Below are 21,551 nucleotides of genomic sequence, written 5' to 3'. Positions count from 1 at the left end.
ACAAATGCTCTGCCTCACCTCTGCATTTCATAGCTGGATGCATGTATAATAATTACTTCAGCTCAGGGTTTTGCTTCAAGTGTCCAGTGTCCTTAAGCTCTCCTCAGCAGCATTACTCTCCTAAACCATTTTACTTATGAGATCCTACAAGCTGCTTCTCTATTCCCCCACCTCGTTTTGATCTTTTTTTTTTTTTAAATATATATGTGTATAATAAAGCACTGAGCTCAAACTGAGCACACTCTTCCAATTAAAGCCCTACCAGAGCACAGCTGAGTGGAATAATTGCCTTGCTTGTTTTACACAGAATACTCTATTAGCAGTTTGATCTGGGACTCAACATTCACCCAGAATATTTGGTCTTTTTTTTTTTTTTTTTTTTTTAGCCCTCAGCAGCACATGAAAAGACAGGTATAGACTCTGCCAGGCCAAGTCTCTGAGATTCCAACAAGCTGTTGGTAACAAGCAACGTGGTCTATCTGTTTCATCTTTTCCATTCCCCTTGTATTTGGAGGATTTTGCATCTGCTTATTTTATTACTTTGACATCTTTATACCCATGGAAGGTATATTTTTCTCCTTGAGCCTTCCACTTAGTTGCAGCACACTGTGTAATGCAGTGCACAGGATGAAAGCCGTTATCTGATTTGAGTTTAATGTTCAAAAGTCCTCAAGCTGGTTTATCTAAAGATCCTCCCTGTATAATTGTATACTTAGAATTCAGCTGCAGTGTAATAGGGCAAGCGCTCTGTGTTCTGTCTGGAATTACAGAGAAGGTACTATTTATTTTTAAGCAAATAGGAATGGGGAAAAAAAGGGAAAAAATGGCAACATAAGAAAATGTATTCAGCTGAGTTTCAGAAAAACCTGCCCCAGGGTTTGATATATGCTGGAATTAGATTGGATTTAAGGGCAGTGGATAGGAAAAAAATCATGCAGTCTGGAGAGATGAGGATTAAAATTCAAAAGTAATAGAAAGACTTTAGGCAGCTCTAATCAAGGAATCAACCCTTTTGGGTGAGGTGCTGTACAATAATGTCACGCAAAGTTTCAAAGTGATCCTGGGATTTGAATCGAGCTCCTGCATGTATTTCCCTTTAGATGCATTTTAAAGCCACTTTATTCATATAATGAAAGCAAATTACTTAAATGAGAAAATGAGTTAACTGATTTCAGATGATCTAAGTCAATCGGCTCCTCACCGGAATTGTCACTGTGCTCGTTCAGAATCTGTTAATATCATCTTCAAATCTGAGGCTGAATATAGCATTGTTATGAAAAGTATTTACAGCCTCCAGCTCGAATACGCGGTGAAAACATGGCAGAGAAGTAAAACAAATAAATCATAAAGACAAAGAAAGAGGAGAAAGGAAGCTCGACTATGTCATTTTATTGGGGGAGCAGAAACCAGGGAGATTAATGGTTTCATTTGAAGTTACAGCACAGTCTGTGACAGGATCAGGAATAGAATCCATGTCTTTTGTTGAAAATTGGATTTTTGATGAAAAACTTCATGCACTCTCTAAAATTAGGAAAATTTCACCTCACCTCAGCCAGGAGTACCTTCCAAGAGAGACGGGAACTTGGAGGCAGAGGGAAGAAGGCTCTGAGTGCACACTGGTTTCTGTCTGCCTTTTTCCACTTCTTTAAGGACTCCTTCTGGCTTTGAATTCCATGGCTAGCTGATGAAGCTGCTAGTCAAGCTGCTATTCACCGGTCAAAGCAAGGGTGTCAGGTCAGGAGGTATTTCACAGAAATTTTCTTAAAGGCGTGCTACATTAAATGGCTGTGAAATGTTATGTATTTTTACTGGAAAATATCAGCACTTGTTAAAATGATAGTTAAAAAGATTCTGAGATTCAGCATTTGCATTGATGGAGATCACTTCTCATATAAAACTGTGGAGCTCCCTTAATTTCACACCTGTCAATACTAAACCACCATCTTGTGAAGATTTTACTAGAAAAAGAAAAAAAGAAAATTCAATAAAGCTTTTGCAGCATTTCTCAAGCAATGGTGAAATGTCCCGGGGTATAATTAAGAAAAAAAACCTTCGTGACATTTTGGGGGAAAATACATATTCAACTCTGCTCACACAGTTCCAGAAAGGAAATTAATTCTACATAAAATGGTAACCTCCTTCGACTGAGTAATGAGAACAACTGTCTGCTACAGAAAGACTGAAATAACAATGAGGGTCGGTGCGATTTTAATAGGCCATCCCTGCTGCTCTGTTCTGGAGACAGGGGAAAAAAAGGAGAACGGAGGAGGCCACAGAAACCTCCTGCATGGTTCATGGAGACCTTCACACCTTTCGTAACCACAGGAACAACGAACAGACACAGACGGGTCGCTCCGACCTGCCAGCAATCCCTGACCTTACATGGTAGGCTGCAAGCAAGCGGCGTGAGTTTAGCTATGAGGTGGGATCAGGATTTAGGGGGCAATTGTTATCAAAACTTGATTGAGGGTCTGCCACCGAGCTGGCATGGTCAGGCAGGCTGGTTTGCACCGCCAGCAGTGCCTGGGCAGGGATGCAGGTAGCAATATGTTGAGATGCTCCAAGCTCACCGCTCCAACCAAGCTGTTACCCAGTTAGCAATGAGTTGTCCAAGGACAATCTTCAGCGTAACTTCAAAGCAAGGCTTGAACTCACCCCTCTAGAAGCTGAGATACCTTACAGCTGCCACCACACCCCACTGACACGCTGCCTTCCTCTGTATTTTCTGTCCTGTACATCCTTGATACAGAAAAACCTACTTTGTCCCAGACAATGAGCACTGAAACATGCCAGTGTCCATGGGCACCTACATGCATACCATTGTCTGCACCTATTTACTTGCTCTCAGAGAATATTTCCATGTTGTTTTTTCTTTCTTTTTTTTTTTTTTTTTCCCCTGCAGAAACCACTTGACTGCTGAAAAGCCACCCGAGTTTTGTCGTACTGTTCTCTTTCGCAGCAGCAAGGGCGTAAAGGTGCCAATGGAAAATTGCTTTGGTACCTTGAACTGTAAATGATGTTGTTTTCATGATTCATCAAATCTGTCTGAAGCAGAGGTGGCGTGTCAGCGGGGCTAGGCAAAGTTTAGAACATAATAGGGCCCAAGAGGTGAGCGACATGTCTTTCATTTCAGTGGAGCATCTTTGAAGTGACTGCTGGAAATAATTAGGTTCCTTGATTTCCATTGCCATTTGGTGCTCTTCACGCTAATCAGAGTAACTGCACATTTGCATGAACTGAAGGGAATAGAAGTATTTCTTATTAGAAAGAGCCCATAACAAAGATAAAGGTCTCTTGGCTTCAGAATTCATTCTCCCTGCAATTCTACACCACACTTCATGTCTGGCCAAAAATGAGGTGAAAAATGTATATTTAATATTTATTAAAGAGCCTCAGATCTTTATAATCTTTAAACTTTGGTCCTGCTAAATATTCCAAACTCTTTTTATTTATTAATAAATGTTTCATTCTGTCTCTTCCAAAACCTGAATGAAGCTCTTAGGTCACACAGCCTGTGAGATGAATCGCAGAGGGGAAATTGAATAAAATCTGATTTCTAATCACTTTGAAGGATTCTTTAAGGACTTTAGGGGTCCAGTGTTTAAAGCAGGGAGTGGGAGTTGTGATGTCTGACCTTTCCCATCCAAACTCAGCATTAATTTATAGTTCTTTTATGATCCTGAGCACACCAGCTTCACCTCTCTGTATCTCATTTTATCTATATGTAAAATTAGAAGAGTAAAAATATGACCCTATTTTACAAAGGTGTAATAGGTCTTAATAAATTTCTGATATTAAAGTGCTGTGAAGGCTTTGCTTTATAAAATACAGGCTATGTTTTCAAAAGAGTTCAGCTCCTATTTAGGCACCTCTGCAAGAACCTGGGGCATTGAGAATGCCTTATGTCCTGAATCTTTGCAAATATCTGGTTATGAGAATCTCAGTGTTCTCTGTGGGAGGCTGAGCTCTTAAAGCAACCCAGATTTTACTTACATGCCAAAATTGGAAGCAAGCTCCTTGAAAAATCTGCCCCTAATTTGAGAAATTTGAGTGTAAGGGAATCCCGTCCTGAGATCTCTCGATCCTGTAAATGAAAATAATTTGAAAAGGGACTTGTCATAGAGCTTTAATTATATGGAGGACTCCTGTTCCCACTGAGATGAGAGGGAGTTTTGACATGGATTTCTAAGGACCCAAGATGTTTCCTCCATGGGGTACCTCACTGAACAACTTTTAACACTGAGTTTAGAAAACTTGCTAAGAAAGAGAGACCAAGGAACATTTGTCTCAACAATTAAGGTCTCCTTTGCTTTTGATTTACTTACGTGCACATTATTATTTCTGCCAACAGGTGTTTCTAAAAGATGAGACAAAATGTTTGTTTCAACTACTTAAAGTGAAGAGAGTAAAAAATGGCACACAGTAATTGAAGGATTGAAATTCTGCTCTTGGTACCCACAAAATATGTTGCTTTTGCCCTTTTCTGATATTTTCCTTATTCCTACCATTCCTGTGGTATGGAATTGTCCAACTAGGACATATTTTGAAGTACACTTTTATCCCGTGAACCTCCCGTGGCTCCTTGGCTGTAGCCAAAACTCTGAGGTCAGGGAAATCAGAACAATTTGGATGAAGTCTCCTCCAAGAAGAGAAGGTACCAAGGATTCTGCCTGTCACTGTCCTTGCAGGATCACTAAGGTAGCTGCTAACTCACCAAAGACTGTAGAATTTATACAGCCGTGCACAGCCAGCCCTCAGGATGCTTGGACACAGAAATCAGTATTTGTTCTTTTATTCTGGAGAATGAACGAAGGCTTTTTACAGGAATGCTCTGTTTTCCATCCAGGTCTTCTCCTGCGTCATACATTGGTGTTGCTATGAATGTGGATTCAGAAAAATGCTGGTATCTGGGGACACAGATATTTAATCATGGAAATCAGAGGCATCTCCACTGGAATATATATTTCTCCAAATTTTTACTGAGCTAATGGAATAAATATTTGCCTTCAGTTTCCTTATGAGGTGGAGAAAACATTTTCGATAATCTCTAAGTCTGGATTGCAGGATGAGTGGGGAGGGGACAAACAGGGGGGTTACAGCTTAGAGCTCTAAGAAACAGAATATGGAGAGGACACAGTGAAAACTTATTATAATGAGGATGTTTTAAAGCAAGAAATATCATTCCAACATAGGCTTTTCTATGATCTATGACAAGTATCCATTTGTCCTTGTAGAACTGCGAGATACATCAACATATAGTAGCCTTAAGATAGAGCCATACATGACCTGGTGTTTATGCATGAGATTCATCTCCTCTTGCTTTACTCATGTAAAACTTTGGTGTTTTACCTAATCCAGAGTCCTAAGCTTCCTCCATAGTCAAGGGAGAGGCAGTCAGCTTCTCTAACAAAGGTTCATAAAAAAGGATGAACAACACTTTAGAGCAGTCTATCCATCTTTATGTTAATAATAAAAATACTGTGGACAGCTACCTTTAACTATTCACAATTCACATAAATTCAGGTTACTTACATGTTAACTGTAGCAATTGCCATCTTGTTGGAGACGGGCAAAATTACAGCATCTGTTGTCACCAAATTCATATGCTGCAACTTTCTCTGAGTGGCTGAGTTTTAAGCTCGTTTAATGTTTATTCTGTGATGCTTCCTTAAAAAGAAAAGCCCTTTTCTTTTCCATAGTTAATTTCTTATCAGATTTGCAGTTTGTGGGAGAAGCAATCATCTCCAGAACCGTTAAGTGCAATGATGGTTGGAGTGGAGCCTGTTTGGCTGCCTGAGATCACCTATCTAGGACCTAAGATTTCTCCTTCCAAATTCAACTCGATCCACAGCTGACCCAAAGATAGTGCATTAGTCACAGCTCTGGTTCCCCTGGTGCAGGTGGATTTTGGAAAGAATCGGTTCAGCCCAGACTGTGGCCATTTTTCAGTGTTTGACTATGTGAATTCAGGAAGTTTTTTCCTTCCTTTCCCCCTTGTTTTTGAGGAAGAAAATCTCTGTGCAGATGTTGTCACTTTTTACTTATAGTGAAGATGTACTCCAGAGTATGAATTTCTGTGCTTTTCTGACTGTTCTTCAGAATTGGTCATGAATTCTTCACAGCAAGTGACATGTCACCTTCTCAAATCTTCTAAAGGATAAGCATGCCTTACCCCAATAACCATTTTGGCAGAACTGTTAATTCATTTTAGAAATCTATTCGGAGTGTTAATAATAATAATAAAAAGTTTCATTCAAGAGAGGAAAACCCTGTACAAAACACAAGCTCTTCTTTCCATATCCTGAGAGTGAAAAAAAAGACATTGCTCCAAACCATATTTCACAGGCTTTTTTTCTTTCTACCCCAAGTTTCCAGACTCTCATGCAGTGCCACTGAAATTTTAGGAGCATTGAAGTTGTTGCTAGTGAACTGCATGGGGCCGTCTCGAAAACAACGTCCGTTCACCAAGTAGCCTGAGGGAGGAAGCCCTCTCCTGCTAATTTTTTTCCTCTGAAGGTAGAATAAAAAAAACAGAAGTGAAAAGAGAACAAAGCTTCTGAAGGTGCCTCACATTTTCCTTTGGAAACAAAACATTTATAAAGTTTTGCTTTAATTCCCTTAGATCTTAGTTATAATTTTTTTTACAACTTTTTAAATGCAGAAAATGTAGCTAAATTCAAAAGCACAGTGGGAAGGAGACGTAAGCTGTAACCATAGGGGTTGTAGTTTCCAGTAAACATTTCTCTTCTTGCCACCAGTGGAAGGCTTCCATGGCTGAATTTAATCTCGGGGCTGCTCACTAGCAATCAAGACTTTTTGATCTCTGTAAGCTGATTCCCCAATTACTTACCGTTTCGGAATTAAAGAGGGGAAAACAAAATAGCTTTGTTAATTAAGCAGGAAAATCCTCTTGACCTGGGCAGGTGCTGGGATGCTTCTTCAGAACACCTGCAAGATGTCTTCAATAGATTTCTGAGTTATGAGACTGACTTTTGCCTGTGAAAGAGTGCAGTTTGATTTATCGAGGTGAATGATTCCTTTACCCCAGGGAATCTCATTTTCTTACAGGTGGATTTTTCTCTTCACAGGTAATGTTTTCTTGCTTAAAGACAAATGGTTGAAGGCTGTGTTACATATCCCAGTGGAGAGAGGCATCACCAGGGTGGGCTGAAAATAATGCTAAGATTTTTGGTGTCTCCAACAGACCCTGTACAGGTCCCAGGCAACAACAAGCTTTCTGGTTGACAGCACAGGTGATTTTAATTCCTTGTGAATGGAAGCAAAGTTTCTAGTTCCTCTGTTTGTCCAGACTATTGGGTACGGGGTGCTCTAGTGGATGCTAGAAGATATAGGCTCAAAAACTGAGGTTCTGGCTTAACACTAGGTTGCTCTTCAGCCAAGTTCAGCTCTCTGAAAAGACCAGTTGTATGGATATATGCTGGGGCGGGAATGTTAGATTAAATGCTCTGATCCTTTGCAATATCGAAGCTGCACCAATTTGGTATTGAATCTGGATCTCTCCTGTTTTAGTGAAACAGAAGAGACCAAGGCAAGTCATTAGCCACCACTAGCTGAGGTCTTTAGCCGAGGATCCAAAACTCTTTTCTGCCTCTCACCTATTTGGGAGAAAATTTGGAGTCAAGGTGAAGCTTGTGGGAAGCAGCTTCCACACGTTCCCAAATCAGTGAGTACAGTTGTTTTTAGGTGATGTGGGGTACTTAAAGGCAAGAAGGAAATTGTATTCAGTGCAGACTGCTTTCCTGAAGGAGAACAAGGGTTCACTTAGTCCTGTGATCTTGCTGAGGCTCCGTAGCTGAGAGTTTGCTGTTGCCCAGGGGGTGTGAGTGCTTACGGCATGTAACACACATATACACCTGTATAGCTGAAAGACAGTAGTCTCCTGTGGCTGGAAATGGGGTCAGCTGAGGGCAGACTTTGTGCATGACCAGTGTGTCTTCTTTCACTCAGTTGTGAGTTTCATCCTCAAAACTCCTCGGTGAGATGGGACAGTGCTGTTGCCACTGTTCCACAGAGGGCGAATGGAGACATGGAGAGACTCCTTGACTTGCCTAACATAATTGTGGCTTGTGGAGGACTGGAGGAGGCGGCAACTGAACAAGGAATTGATCACAAGCTTTCTGATAGCACCATGATGATTAGAACAGCCTGCTTTATCTGCAGATAGGCGTAATTCCACTCTTTTAACCCAGCCTTTTGTCTGCCTTGTCTTCTGAGATAGCAGGCTCTTTAGAATAGGTACCATCTGATATTTTATATAGCACTTAGCAAAATATAGTCCCAATCTCACCGAGCCTCTAGGCATTACCATAATCAGTGCATTAGGGGTCATTTTTTTCAGACAGAGATTTGAAAATAACTTTGAGGAGTCTTTTGTAATGACAGTTTTCGTTTGCCACTCTCTGGAGAGGAGATGGAGAGGGGGAATTTACGTTCTCTCTCTCACACGGAGAGTTGCTCATTGAATCTTGAAGAAGATGTAAGTCCCCAGCTCCTCCAAAAGAAGTGGAGCATTCTGGGTATTTTGGAGGAGGGCAAAAAAAAAAAAAAACCCAAACAAACCACGTTTTGAAAGAGCCAAGATATTTAGCTTTGAAAATTAGCTACTCAGCAGGCCAGCATTAAAATTAATTTAATGGAGTGTAAATTAACATACTTGACACTTTTTTGATCATTTTTCATAGACAGTGCTGACCGATGGAAAGAAAAGCTTTTTTCCCCGTGAGGTTAGGACAAGAAAATTCACAGATTTACCACTGCCACCCCATGGGGTGCTTTCCTCTTCAGGAGTCAATGTAGTACATCAAATTTAAGTCTTTAAATGTTAAGCATTGGTATGTGCTTTTGCATATAATAACCCGACTTTTCAAAAAAATGTTTCATTCACTGACACCGGAATGTGTAAAGAATTTTCTTTTCAAATAAGCTGTGAAAGTTAATTAAGTTCACTCAGAGTTTATAGCAAGGATTCTCTAAGAAGTACAGAGGAGTATTTATAACCTAGTCCAAAAATGCAACACGGTGAAACTTTTGATATGTTGATAAGTGATAAGAATGTCATTTGAGGTTTATTTTTTTAATAATAATTTAATTGTCATTGTAAAATGCCTCATAGTTGGGACAGATTAAATTGCCACAAAACCCATTACTGAAATTCATAACCCCCCATAAATGTAAAGTGTTTGCTACTGGGCCATAAATAACCGCACTCGTTCCAGGAAAATGAGGTGCAGGAAATAAATTAACAAAATCCAAACACATAGGACATTAGCTTGCAACAATTTGCTGTAGAGGCTGCTGACGGGAATTCAGCTGAGCCCAGAGGAGAGGCAAATTCAATGTTTAATTATGGCCTCAGTAAATCATGCCCCCTCTGTGTGTTTTGCCATATTGACATGGTTCAAAGATTATTTCACAGTCCAGTTCAATAGCACCGGTAAAGCATGTACATTTCAGATGTCATTATACTTGAAAAGGTCTGAAGAGCACAGTATTTCTCCAAAGACATGTAGGATCCACTCGTGGTTAAAGGAAAGGAGGTAAATCAATTTTTGTTACTCTCATGCAAAAGGCTCTGGGTCTGATTTTCCATTGTGTGCACCCTGGGTGGTCAGTTCTACCTTGCGTTTGATGGGAGTGAAAATACAGCGATATTTCCGAACTTTCCATCAGTTTTCAACAGCCACACAAAGTTCAGACCTCTGGCAGATTTGATCTTTTAGCTGGCATCAGCCTGGAAAAAGAATCAGGTTGCAATGATGAATGTTGGAAAGAAGTCGGGAAGGCTGGGGAGGGACATAGCGGGTGGGAAAAGGAGATTTTAAACAACTTAATTGTCACACAGAAATGGCATCTGTAGTAAACATATTGAACTGATAAACAATGCAGCTGCTACAGATTTCACACAGAGAAGTAAATGCTGTGGCCATATGCAATTCATTACCTGCGTTAATTAGGGAATAAAAAAAAAGGGAAAGAAACGGTAGGAAAAGGGGACAAATTGGATCACCAGAGAGAATCTGTGTCTGAGAACTGCACATCTGTCCCGTCCCAGGACTGCACAAGAGATCCTCTGCTCTTACTTCTGGCCCAGGCAAGGAGGTGCCAGCGTCTTCCCTGCTCCTGGATAATGCACAGGACACTGCTACTAACCCGTTAACATTTTCTGGGGAAAACAGACAAAGGAATAAAAAAGAAATAAAAATAAAGCAAACCGAGAAAATGATGGGCAATGAACTTTCAAATGCCTGTTCCAGGTGCATGTGCTCACCCCATTTTTCCAGCCAGGTCCCTCTCTGCTGACCTGGAGTAAAATCCCACCAGTTCAAAGCAAAATTAGACTCTCTGTATGGCACTTTGATTACAGTGCATTCCCTAAATCATAGCTGGTTCCTGGTTTTGAAGCTGGAATAAACTCCAGTGCTGATTACAGGCACTGAAGGCTCTTTGCAGTATGGAGGGCTACAGGGATGGAACATTTCTGCTTCGCAGCCAGTTACGACCTGAAACCACCAAGATGGTCTCCCTGCCACATTTAACAAAAGCAGCAGGAACTCACCTTGAAGAGACTTTGGATCCACTCCTGCAGACATGAAGTAAAGCTAAAAACTCCTTATTGGTCAGTTGGAAACTCAGGGACAGCCACTGAAAAATAAGAAGTTCCAAAAACTCTCAGCTTTTAAATAGGGTTTCATGTTAGTACCGTAAATTAATGTAAATGTCACTTTAAAAGAGAATACAGAATAAAAACCTAATAAAGCTGCACAGCACTGCAGGCGTGGTGAGTAAATTGAGGGAATATTTGATTAGATTTCAAATGCTGCTCTTTAATTTGTATGCTCTTACTTATTTCTCCCCTTCCCCTCCCGCACTTTCCTCATCTATTACATCTGCTGGTGCACAGTGAATTTTACAGCCCTACCTGAAAGGTGTCTCTCGTTGCTGTATGAAAACCCACCTTAGCCAGGACCCGAGTGGTGACAGCTTCCTCCAGACTGTGCCCCAAGAGCAGACGGGGAGACGTGACCCACACGAATTCCCTCCCAGCCATGACGTGCCATGCCCAACTCTGGCAAAGGGGTCTTGTTCAACCCTGTGCCCTTCCTGTTCTGAAAGCCAGGGAGTGATAGCAGCCCAAACACCGCAGAGCCACGCTCCGGCGATGGGAAGGCAGGTTGGCAGAGGAGACTCCTTCTGGCAGCTGCATCTCCCTCCTTATGGCAAAGTATGTTGAGATTGAGTAAGGCTGTTGGCTTCCAGTGTATTCCAGGTGATGTTTTTGGATTAAATTGAAGAGTTTTAAGGAAATAGAATCATGAGATTTGGTGAAAGCACTTGCGTGTTGTCTGTCTGTAACTCCGGCAGCGCAGGTGCCCTGCTGATGGTACCAGGGCTGCGGTCCAGAAACGGGCAGTCTGCAGCTCATGCCCACAGCGACATGATTGCATGGGCTTAGGAGATCCCTAGGTCTTTTTTCCTGACCACCAAAACTTTCCAGTGTTTCAGGACCCTCCAGGATAACAGTGCCAAGATATGAATGCAAGGCAAAGACTCCAGATAGGGGCATATTTTCCTGCCTTTAAAAGCTCTTACCCTGGCAGAAAGCTCTGCTTTGGTTTAGCAACAGCAACCTTGTAGTAGAGATAATGATCTGAAATCTCTATGGCCTTTAGCTACTTCTTCTCTTTTGCCTCAGTGAACTGCTATTGTGGACTCACTGTGGCTGCAGACTGGTCTCCTCTGCGCCGGTCAGGCTCTTATCTTCATTCCCAGAGCTTTGGCCAGACTTGCAGAAGAAATGTGCTTAAAGGCTCTTCTGTCTCAGCCAGAGTGTTATCTTGGCATCGCTGAGCCTTTGCTGCTCTCTTCTCAGGTAGCATCAGTCACGTCCTTGCAGTTTGAAGCTGGAAACCATCTCCTTCATCCTTATACATATTTTTTCTCGAGTTGAGCAAAGATTGACCTCTCCGTGTCCTTTCTATTCCCCTGCTGCTTAACAGACTGGCAGGAAGTGATGGACTCTTTGCTTTTCTCTTAAAGATCTGAGGGCTGGCACAGTGTGTCTATCAGCCTGAGCTGTCTATCTGTGTGTTCATGCTCACTCAGATAATAATGCTAACTGCAACATGCATGTGTTTCTCAGCCCCATACCTTGTAACATTTTCAACATTTTCAATTCCATACCTTCCAGGAAGCCAGGAAACAGTGAGATGGTGATTAGACTAGTCAAGATGAGGATTCTTACCAGCATTTCATTATTCCTTACTAATTTCTTGAACCACCAGAAAGTGGCGAAGCAGCATATAAGAGTGCCTTCAAAATCAGGCTGACTGTATGGAGTAGCTAAAATTGCATCCCGATGGGTCAAAAAGAAAGCAAAGATGGAGGAAACTCCCATTAGGAAAATACCCAGTCTCAATGAGCCAGCAAACTTGCTTCCTTTTCTACAAAGCAGTATTTCTGAACCTCAATGCCTACGTGGGATTTTAGTTTTAGTGTTTGTTTCTGTTGCTGTCGTAAATGCCTAGGGACAGATAAGAATGACAAGCAACATAAATTAATGATGCATGGGCTCTGTTCTGCTTGAGTGCCAGAAGAGATGTGAACAGGGAATGGGACGATTGCTGCAATGCAAAGTTTGGCCATATGACACATCGGTTTTGCTTTATCATACTACTATAAGAGCTGTGATAAGACAGTGATTAAGCTAAGCAAAGACAAGACTGCCACATTCCTTATGTCCTTACCCACACAAAGGAAACAAGAGTTCTCGGACACTGTGAGACGATCTGACTCTGTCCAGAGACATCATCAAAATTGTTAAAATGGCCAGTTCACTTCTAACACACTTTTTGTAGGTATTACACCTTCATCCCCCAAAATGGGATGTAGAATTGGTGATACTAGCCATTTGGCCATGATTCACTGTTGTTTTACAGATCCTGCCCAAAGCCAAATTCATAGCAAATGAGAAAGGATTAGGATTTCTAGCAGAAACAGACTGAAAAGGAAACTTTTAAAGAGTTTTTCTTGGAGAACATCAAACCTTCAAAAGAAACCTCCAAAAATCAGCTGAAAAGACAAAACTTGGCTTTCCTTTGCTGTTATCCTCTACCTGGCCGTTTTGAGGAGTCCCAAGACTCTCAAAGGGAAGATCATTGAGGAATGGCAATATCCAGCTCCTTTTCCCTCCCATTTCAAAGGATGGAGCTGCCTTTTCAGGACACCTTCACCCTTGCAGGAGTGTGTAAAAACCACAGTGTTGGGCAAAAGTACAAATGTCTCAACTCAACAGCTTGGCACTGTGTTAGCAGAGAAGGACTTCGGGCTCAGGGAGGCTCATTGTTTCATATAGACGTGCAATTCACTTGAGCCTCAGGGAACTCTTCTTGGTGACTCTCACTCTGTTGCAATTGTGTGGCACCAGTGTGTGCTATGTGTTGGCTGATCCTCTTTTATGTCTCTGGATTCCCTTAAATTTCATAGCCCTGGCCAGGAAGAATCATAGTTACTACACAGCCTCTAACCTCCCTCCTTTCATCTCTTTCAACCTCTCTGGGACACTTTTCTCCCACATTAAAAATTATCTCTGCCTTTGTCTTCCATTGACTGTTATTTCCAAGGACTGTGCACTGCTTTTCCTTATCTCTTTCTCACTCCTTTCACTCTTCTCTGAAAACCTGTCAATCAACCCAAATTATTGCAACAACCAGTGGGAAGCCTCTAACCTTGTTGTCATTGATTTGAGTAATGCAAATATTAATGAGTGGAAAACCCATTAAGAGGAAGCAGGAGAATTCTCACTGACAATGCACCTCTGCTGTAATGCTAGGTGGATCGTGCTATAAACAGGAGAAAAATTATCAAGCTTTTAATTCCAGTTCCACTGGCATGCTTACATCTGCTCCACAGCCTAGATACTCTGTGGCCATATTTTTAAGAGTGATGATCTGTTTGCATGTTCTAGACAATACGTTTTGAAATTTATTCATCAGGAATTGTCCAACCTCTTTATGCTGAAGCATCAGTAAAACAATTACTTCAAGGCTAAATGAGGTCCACTGAAGAATCACTTGATTAAAGTGAGAATTTACAGTAAATAAATATCTCAAATATCTCATTATTGATGCTCCAGGGGGAAAACAACTCTGATTAAGTCAAAGAAAGGGAAAAATATTTAAATTTGAATAAGTATGATGGACTGGCTATTGTGTTGGTGCAAATCAGCGTAACTCCAATGAATTCACTACGTCTATGTCAGCTTGAGTGAGCTGAATATTGGATATAGTGCATTACTTCTCACTAGATTCAATGGGGATGTTGTCTAAAAGCAACTGGAGAGAAAATGTTTGTATGCCATTCATTGCTCTGACATTTTCTTGCTGTGCTTCTATTTGGAGAATCATTTGGAGAATCACTCCACATGCCTCTTATTCAGGTACCCATCTTTAATCTAGGGCTCATAAGATTTACATGTATCACAAGGTGCTTGTGAATCTTAATGAGCAGTATTCAAGAAATGTCATTTCTTGAAAGTTGATGCCCAGGTGCAATGGATCATGCAGTACCGCGGAAGTATTTTCAATTTCTTATTAAGACTGTATGGAAGAGATAAGGAGCAATCATTAAATACAAACATTTATTTAAATGCAGAGTTGAGGTGGATGCCGTAAACACAAAAAAGCCAGAACATTTCGCAAGATGAAGGGTCACCATTTCCAAGCTTGGAAGTTTTAAGTCTCGAAATCCCAGTTCAGAGACAAAATACGTTCTGACCCAAATAACACAACACCTATGTTGAGCACCCACAGACTCCTTTTCCATTTTGTGTTTCTAGTCCTTATAGTGTTTCTCACACACGTGTGATTCAGTGTAATATGGCACCAGAGAGAGGTAGGGTAGAAGATATAGAGTTGAATGGTTTGCCTGTGACATGCCAAAAGACTGGAAATGAGCCGCAAACTATCTCTGCACCTCTTGATTGCCTTCCACTCTTTGCTTTTTCTTTGCAGCATTCAACCTACTGGGGACAGGGACTGGGTCTTACAAGGTTTTGTTTTGTGTCTGGCACAGTAGGGTCTCAATCTTGATTGGAACCTCTTGTCATAGGTCTTAGCAGAAACAGCAAAAATACAGACAGGAAAAATTGGGGAAATGTGATTACAGGATATAACAGCACAGGAAATTGTGATGCAAGACAGCATGACATCTACAGGTTGGAAGAGCAACACTTTTCAGCGTGTACTTGTGCTGTCAGTAAACTTAGTTTCTGATTTTTTCACCTTTCCTTGTAGTAGAAGTGCATAACTGTCCACAAATCTTGCTAAATCAAAGCGTTGGGCATTTGTACAGTGATAGCACTGCATAAAAGCAAAGACAAGTGTATCCTAAGCCATTAAGAGTATGAAAATCAGTTAGTACTCTCAGTCACAAAACATCAGAAGAATTTTTCGATGTCTCAATAAATTCAGCTTTTTATTTCACGCACAATTAACCTTAAAGTAGCACAGTACCCTTGTACTTATTAAAAAGGGTATTTCTTCCCCTACAAAAATCAAAAAGAAAACCTCATAATTTGCAGGGAAAAATTTTGAAAAAATTTACTCATAAGAGTATTTCCAAAGAAAAAGTTTTAATCTTTGGTAATTAGAGAATAGAATTAGAATACCTCCTCCACAATAATTAAAGGCTTGGTTCTCCATGGTAGAAAAACATAAACCTCAATACTAATATTCACTATAATGTACCTAAATTACATAAATAGGCCTTGGTGGCACTGCAGTCATCTTATGTGTTGCTCACCAAATTAACTAATGCCCTTTTTGTGTTTTTCGTAGCAATAGAGGTGTATTATATTCATGCTTTCAACACTGGTTGAAAGTAATGGCATTTTTTACTAGTTACGTGGTTGGGAGAAGACATGTAACTGAACTGGAGGTGCCATCTGAAAATGAATGATAATCTAAAGTTTATTCCATGATTTTTCTCTTAGAAAGATGTATATGAGACAGACCTTTCAAATGGAACAGGTGGAGAATTTTCAGATAAACAGATTTCAGTTAAAAAAAAAAAAGTTTGTTCAAATTAGGAGCTGAACTGCTGAAACGCAATCCCTGGAAAAAGGGGGAATCCTGAATGTTCACTAGGAGTTTGCACTGATGAAATCAGCTTAAAAATAAAATAGAAACAATTAAATTACTGGAATACTTCATAAAATCACAGAAGAAAACCTGATAAAAACCTAACATTTCTTTTAAAATTAGAATGAAGATATTTTCAAAATATTTTAAAGCTTGAAGTGGTAAAAGCCCTTCTATTTTTGCTTAGAAAAATCAGTAAAAGACTTTTTCAGCTTAACAGACATTGTAGCAACATCACATAGTAACTGAAACAGAACGGAGTTGAGTGGAAAATGAAGTATGTTTTTTTTTTTTAAAAAAGTATTAATTAATTACTAAAACATCTACCATAGGATGTGGAGAATTTACTATTTCTCACTGACTTTCTCTCCAGCTTGGGTGTCTGTCCAAGAGACAGTGCTAAGGTACTGAGTTGTGTGTTGCAATATCTCCCACCAGAGTACTGTTGGCTGAACCCCTTTCTATCAATGGAAGCTATGCATCCTTGACTTTCTCCATCTCAGGCAAATAAGGGAATGGTCTGTGGTTTGGAACATAACATCTAATGTCAGATACAGTGGCTTGAGATACACTGAAATATCTCATGAGGATAATGATTTTATGTAGAAGCAAATTAGTCTGACGGCTGAAGTAGGGTTGTCTCCATAATGGCTCACAACCAATTATATATATTTTTCTCTATAGAAGCAGTGGTTACATACCATTAGTAATAAAATGTCTTACTTATGAAATAAAGCAGGAAGGAACAAAAAGTCGTTCAATCTCCAACGTGTGTGTGTTCCCCAAGGATATGCTCCTTCCATTCTGTTTCTCATGTCTCCCAAACATTTGCAGATGCAATCACAGAAATCCCCCCCCATGCATTTTCAGTGCCACTGGCTCATCCTGGGCCTTCCTTCTCATGATGCAAGCAGTAGAGCTCACGTCCTGTGGCAGGAGATTAGGATTCAGTGTAGGACTGGACTGCCCACGGTTCGACCACGCTGATTCTGGCTGTATTCCAACGATCGCCAGCCAACACACGCTGGGGTTCGAGGTCTCCCCTCTGCCCCTTTGGCTCGGCTGAGCCTCGCAGAGCTCCGTGGCCATTGCCCTGGGCTATGTTTCTATTTTATTTGTAATCCTTTGAAAGCAATAGCCAGTTCTGGCAGATGAATTATATTCTGTCGAGAAGCAGCAGGGGATGGCTGGGACCGTCTCTCTCTCCCTGAATTCTAATTTAAAGAGAGGAAACAAGATTTCATTGAATTTTAACAAATTAACCATTAATCACTTATGAAAACCTCCTGATGAGGACATGGATCGCCTGGGTTATGAATGGGAACAGCTTCATTTTGCTGTGATTGTTCGACCGAGTTAATCCCTGTCTCTTTCTTTACCTCCATCATGCTCCTCACCTTGTTCCCTGTCTCCCTCATTGCTGTGTGCTCTTGTCTTCTCCCCGCCACCTCCACCCAACACATACACCTTGCTCTCTCTCTCCTTCTCTTCCCTGGATGCACAGCCCCTGCTGAACCCGTCTCTGAATCATTTTTGATGTCATGCTGAATATGGAAATTAAGGAAAAAACAATGTCTTCCGCTGGCTGTGTGGTGTGAATATTTATGAGGGAGCTGGGAGGAAGCTAAATAGGAGCTACGAGGGAGGCAGCCAGCGAGGACGGCAGCTGACGAGGGCTCGTTCAGCAGCACAGCCTTGGCTGCCGGCGGCATCCCAGTGGAGCGGGGGCTGTGTGAGTGACAGAGCAGCAGCATCCTTGCCTGGGCAACACAAAAAACCTAAGTTGCAGCCGTTTCTCTGCTTCCTTTTTATTCCTCCCTTCTCCAGCTGATCAATTTCAGCTACAAAAATACTACTAGAAAAAAAAAATCCTTGGATGTCGTTCAGCTGCAGCAGACGATTAGGCCTTAAAAATCAATGTTTATGTTCAACAGGGCTATAAAAACCAATGCTTCCCTCCACTTATCAAATCAGAATTGGAATCAGAAAAGCCCCTTGGCTCGTCGTACAAGGGGTCACGGATGATGGCACATGGTGATGAAAATCTCTCTCAGCCAAGGCTCTCCCCTGTGCCATCTCTCTTCCTGCTGCCATATCCCCATACTCAATAGCCAAGTCTTTCCCACAGGGAGGCATCACTGCCAAACACCACACAAGGGCCCAGGGCATAGGTGGGTACCAGAGGCCTGGGAGTGGTGGTGGTGGTGGGAAAGGTGGTCTAACCTCATCCATCAGAGTCAGCTCCAGATGGAGCTCTGAAAAATGCCATCTTTATTTTTTCTCTTAAGGATAAAGCAAATCTAGGAACCAAACTGATGCAGAGCTGGGTTGCTCATGGGCCAACTGGAGTAAAACAAAAGTCCTGAAGTGAATCGTCGATCCTTCCACTTCCCCTGAGGTCTGCAGAACCTCTGCAAGGTGATTCTTTTGTTAGTTGGACTGCAGGGATGGGGCTATTCCTACTGCCAGGCGCAGGATGTATCTGGAGCAAGGAGAGAAACTCTACCTCTTCAGGTCACAATCTCTAATGTAATAAATCCCAATCCTACCACGGAGATGCTGATGGTTTCTAACTTGCCTAGAATCAGAAGTTAATATAAAATAGAGCAGCTTTTTGACTGTGGGGTGTGCAAATCCCAGTGACTGAGCTGTGCTGCTTTCCTGAAGAACATCGTAATTTCTCTTTGCTGGCTGGATGGTGTCACTTTTAAGTATCTTGAGAATGGCAGATCCTCCCAGAAAGCATGTTTTAAATTATCTAGCAATTAACTGCCAAAAGAACGAGTGGTCGTGAGACTCAGTGCCCCAGATGACACCAAACAGATTCAAACACCGACCAGGTTATTAAACTTTTGCAATGCTGGATCACTCAGCCACCACCCTCCCAGGTTCATGGAAGTGTCTTCTTCTGTAGTTACTTTTTCTAGCTCAGACCCAGGATTTTCCCCATCCAGTATCTTCCACTAGTTCCTGTTCAGAGTGTTCTGGACTGACACTTCTCGTGGCCGCTTGCAAACTGAAGCACATGACTTATTGTGATGATGTAGGACCGTGAAGCTCCCTCCTTAATTATAATCTTTTCGCAATGATATATAGCCTTGTCTGACTCAGCTGGAAAATCTTTTCACTTCTGGACACATACTGTGGGTTGTACATATGGCTGGGCTTGAAATTGTTTAGTCCATCTGGGTAATCCTGTTAATCCTTCTCCTCACATACACAACATTTCTGGTGTTTTCTGCTGTTTTTCATCCTTTTCCCAGCAAGCCTTCAGAACAGGAACCCAAAGCCTGCGGAGAGCCACAGGCCAACGGGTGGACTTGATGGCAGAAAACAATCTGAAATATACAATAAAAAGGCAAGAGGGTGAATCTAATGGGGTGGATGAAAATACCAATGTATAAATCCCATGGGATTATATGCTGGAATATATCACTGGTGCCATAAGAAAAAGTGGTTCTACTCTCTGGCATTGTAGCAAATAAGATGTCTGGAACATGCTATAAACTTATAGAACCCAATCACTGCAATATAGGAGACTTTTAAATTAAAATTGATTAGGCTATCTATCTACATTGACAAATGGCTCTGAAATCCTTACAGGCAACCTAGGCAAAATCATCCTAAGAACACTCTGAAATTCTGTACTTTTACTCATCCTCCAGTTCACATGGACATTTATGTGAATTATGTGGGAAAAAATAAACTTGAAAAGACAAATCTCAGTTTTCTTATTTCCAGGGGAGCTCAAGTATGGCTGCAACATAAGATGCTTTAAAGAAACTTGAATACCTCTGTGTCCCCAGATGTATTGCTGTTTGGTTATTAGTCATGATTAGTCATTTTCTCAGTTGTTAAGTCACTTTAAAGACCTTCCCTCAATCACAGCTTGTATTAAATCTCTACTTATTTACTCATTGCAATCCATCAGTCATTTCGATGCTGAGAAGTTCAAAGAACTTGAGGAGAGCAGGGTTTTTCCAGATTTGGCTTCATTTCAATGAGTAAAGCTGCACCAAAAGTATTTTACATGACATGTACAATGTCTGAGTTAGTGCACATTGTATGGATGTTGTCCCCAACTTTGGACCAGAAACTTATAGTTTCATTAAAAAGATTTGCAAGGGAAGTACAGCTAATTGAGATGACCATTAACTATCTAATGTACAGAGTCATTTAAAGCTCAGTATTTTACTTCATTGTAGCTGATTAATAAATACAAAGAGCAGTCACTATCATATTTTTAACTCTACAGTAAAAAGCTCTAAGCAATGAATAGAAGCTTTCTTATTATCATTTGTGAAACCGCAGACAAATAGGCAAGTATCTTCCCAGGTAGGCTGTAACTCACTAAAATATATTAAAGGCTTGGCTACATGGCTGCAGAAATGGAGTAACGTCATGACAGGGACTTACTGCTCCTGGATCTCTCTGTAACAAAAAACCCCAAACATCCAAGCTCGGAAGAGGCCATTATTTAAATAGCTGTCTCATTTCATGTAATTTCAAGTTCAATGGTGCGGCAATTCTGCAGTATTAGATCTACCGAATGATTATTAAAATCACACCTATTCAAGATTAACTATGAATTAATTATGAGAGGAATTCAGAAATTCAGATACCTTCTGAGATAGACTCTCGGGTAAGGATAGGATAAGAGTCAAAATCTGGCACAGGCTTAACCTGTTGTGAATTTTTCCAAGTGTATGTTCCTCTTCATCTCAGCACCCATACAGGACAGGCGCACCCTGGATATGCATAAGGGACACACGTAATAAGTCAGATGAGTCATGCCCTAGGTGTGTTATTTCTCTCCCTTGATGATGAAGGGACTCCAGATGATTAACTCAGAGGTAGAGAATGACACCTACATCTAGTCAGAATGAGTCCCCACTGGGGAAATCTAAAGCACTCGATCACTGAAGGAGATAACAAGCTCATTGTGCACTTGAGCCCTTGATGTCCCATCAAACCTGAATTTGCAGAGTAAATTGCAGAGAATTTTTGAGAGTTCAGATGTTGAGTTGTACTCCACAGATAGAGCAAAGCAGGGCCTGGCACACCTGTGCAACAGTGAGGCTTCAGCAGCTTGATATTGTATTGCAACCTAACTCATCCAGGCTACCTCTGTTCCTCCTTTCCTTCATCTCTCAAGTCTACTGGGACTTCTTTTCTCCTGTCAGTTTTATGCAGGATTCACTCAAGTACTATGGCAGTAGGTGGTTTTATGTAGACATAAGGTAGCTGGACAGACAGGCAAGTGGTGGAATAGGTCGAGGTGCTTTTGTTGCTTCTGTGCACAGCAAAGAGAACAAATCATTCATGTTTCTCTGTCTACAGAAGGTTGTAAGAAGGCAGTCACTGTATGTCAGACAGCCTGGCTCAGAGAAGGGT

This window comes from Tauraco erythrolophus, chromosome 22, assembly GCF_009769465.1.
Source record: "Tauraco erythrolophus isolate bTauEry1 chromosome 22, bTauEry1.pri, whole genome shotgun sequence".
Taxonomy (NCBI): domain Eukaryota; kingdom Metazoa; phylum Chordata; class Aves; order Musophagiformes; family Musophagidae; genus Tauraco; species Tauraco erythrolophus.
This window is presented reverse-complemented; position numbering follows the sequence as displayed.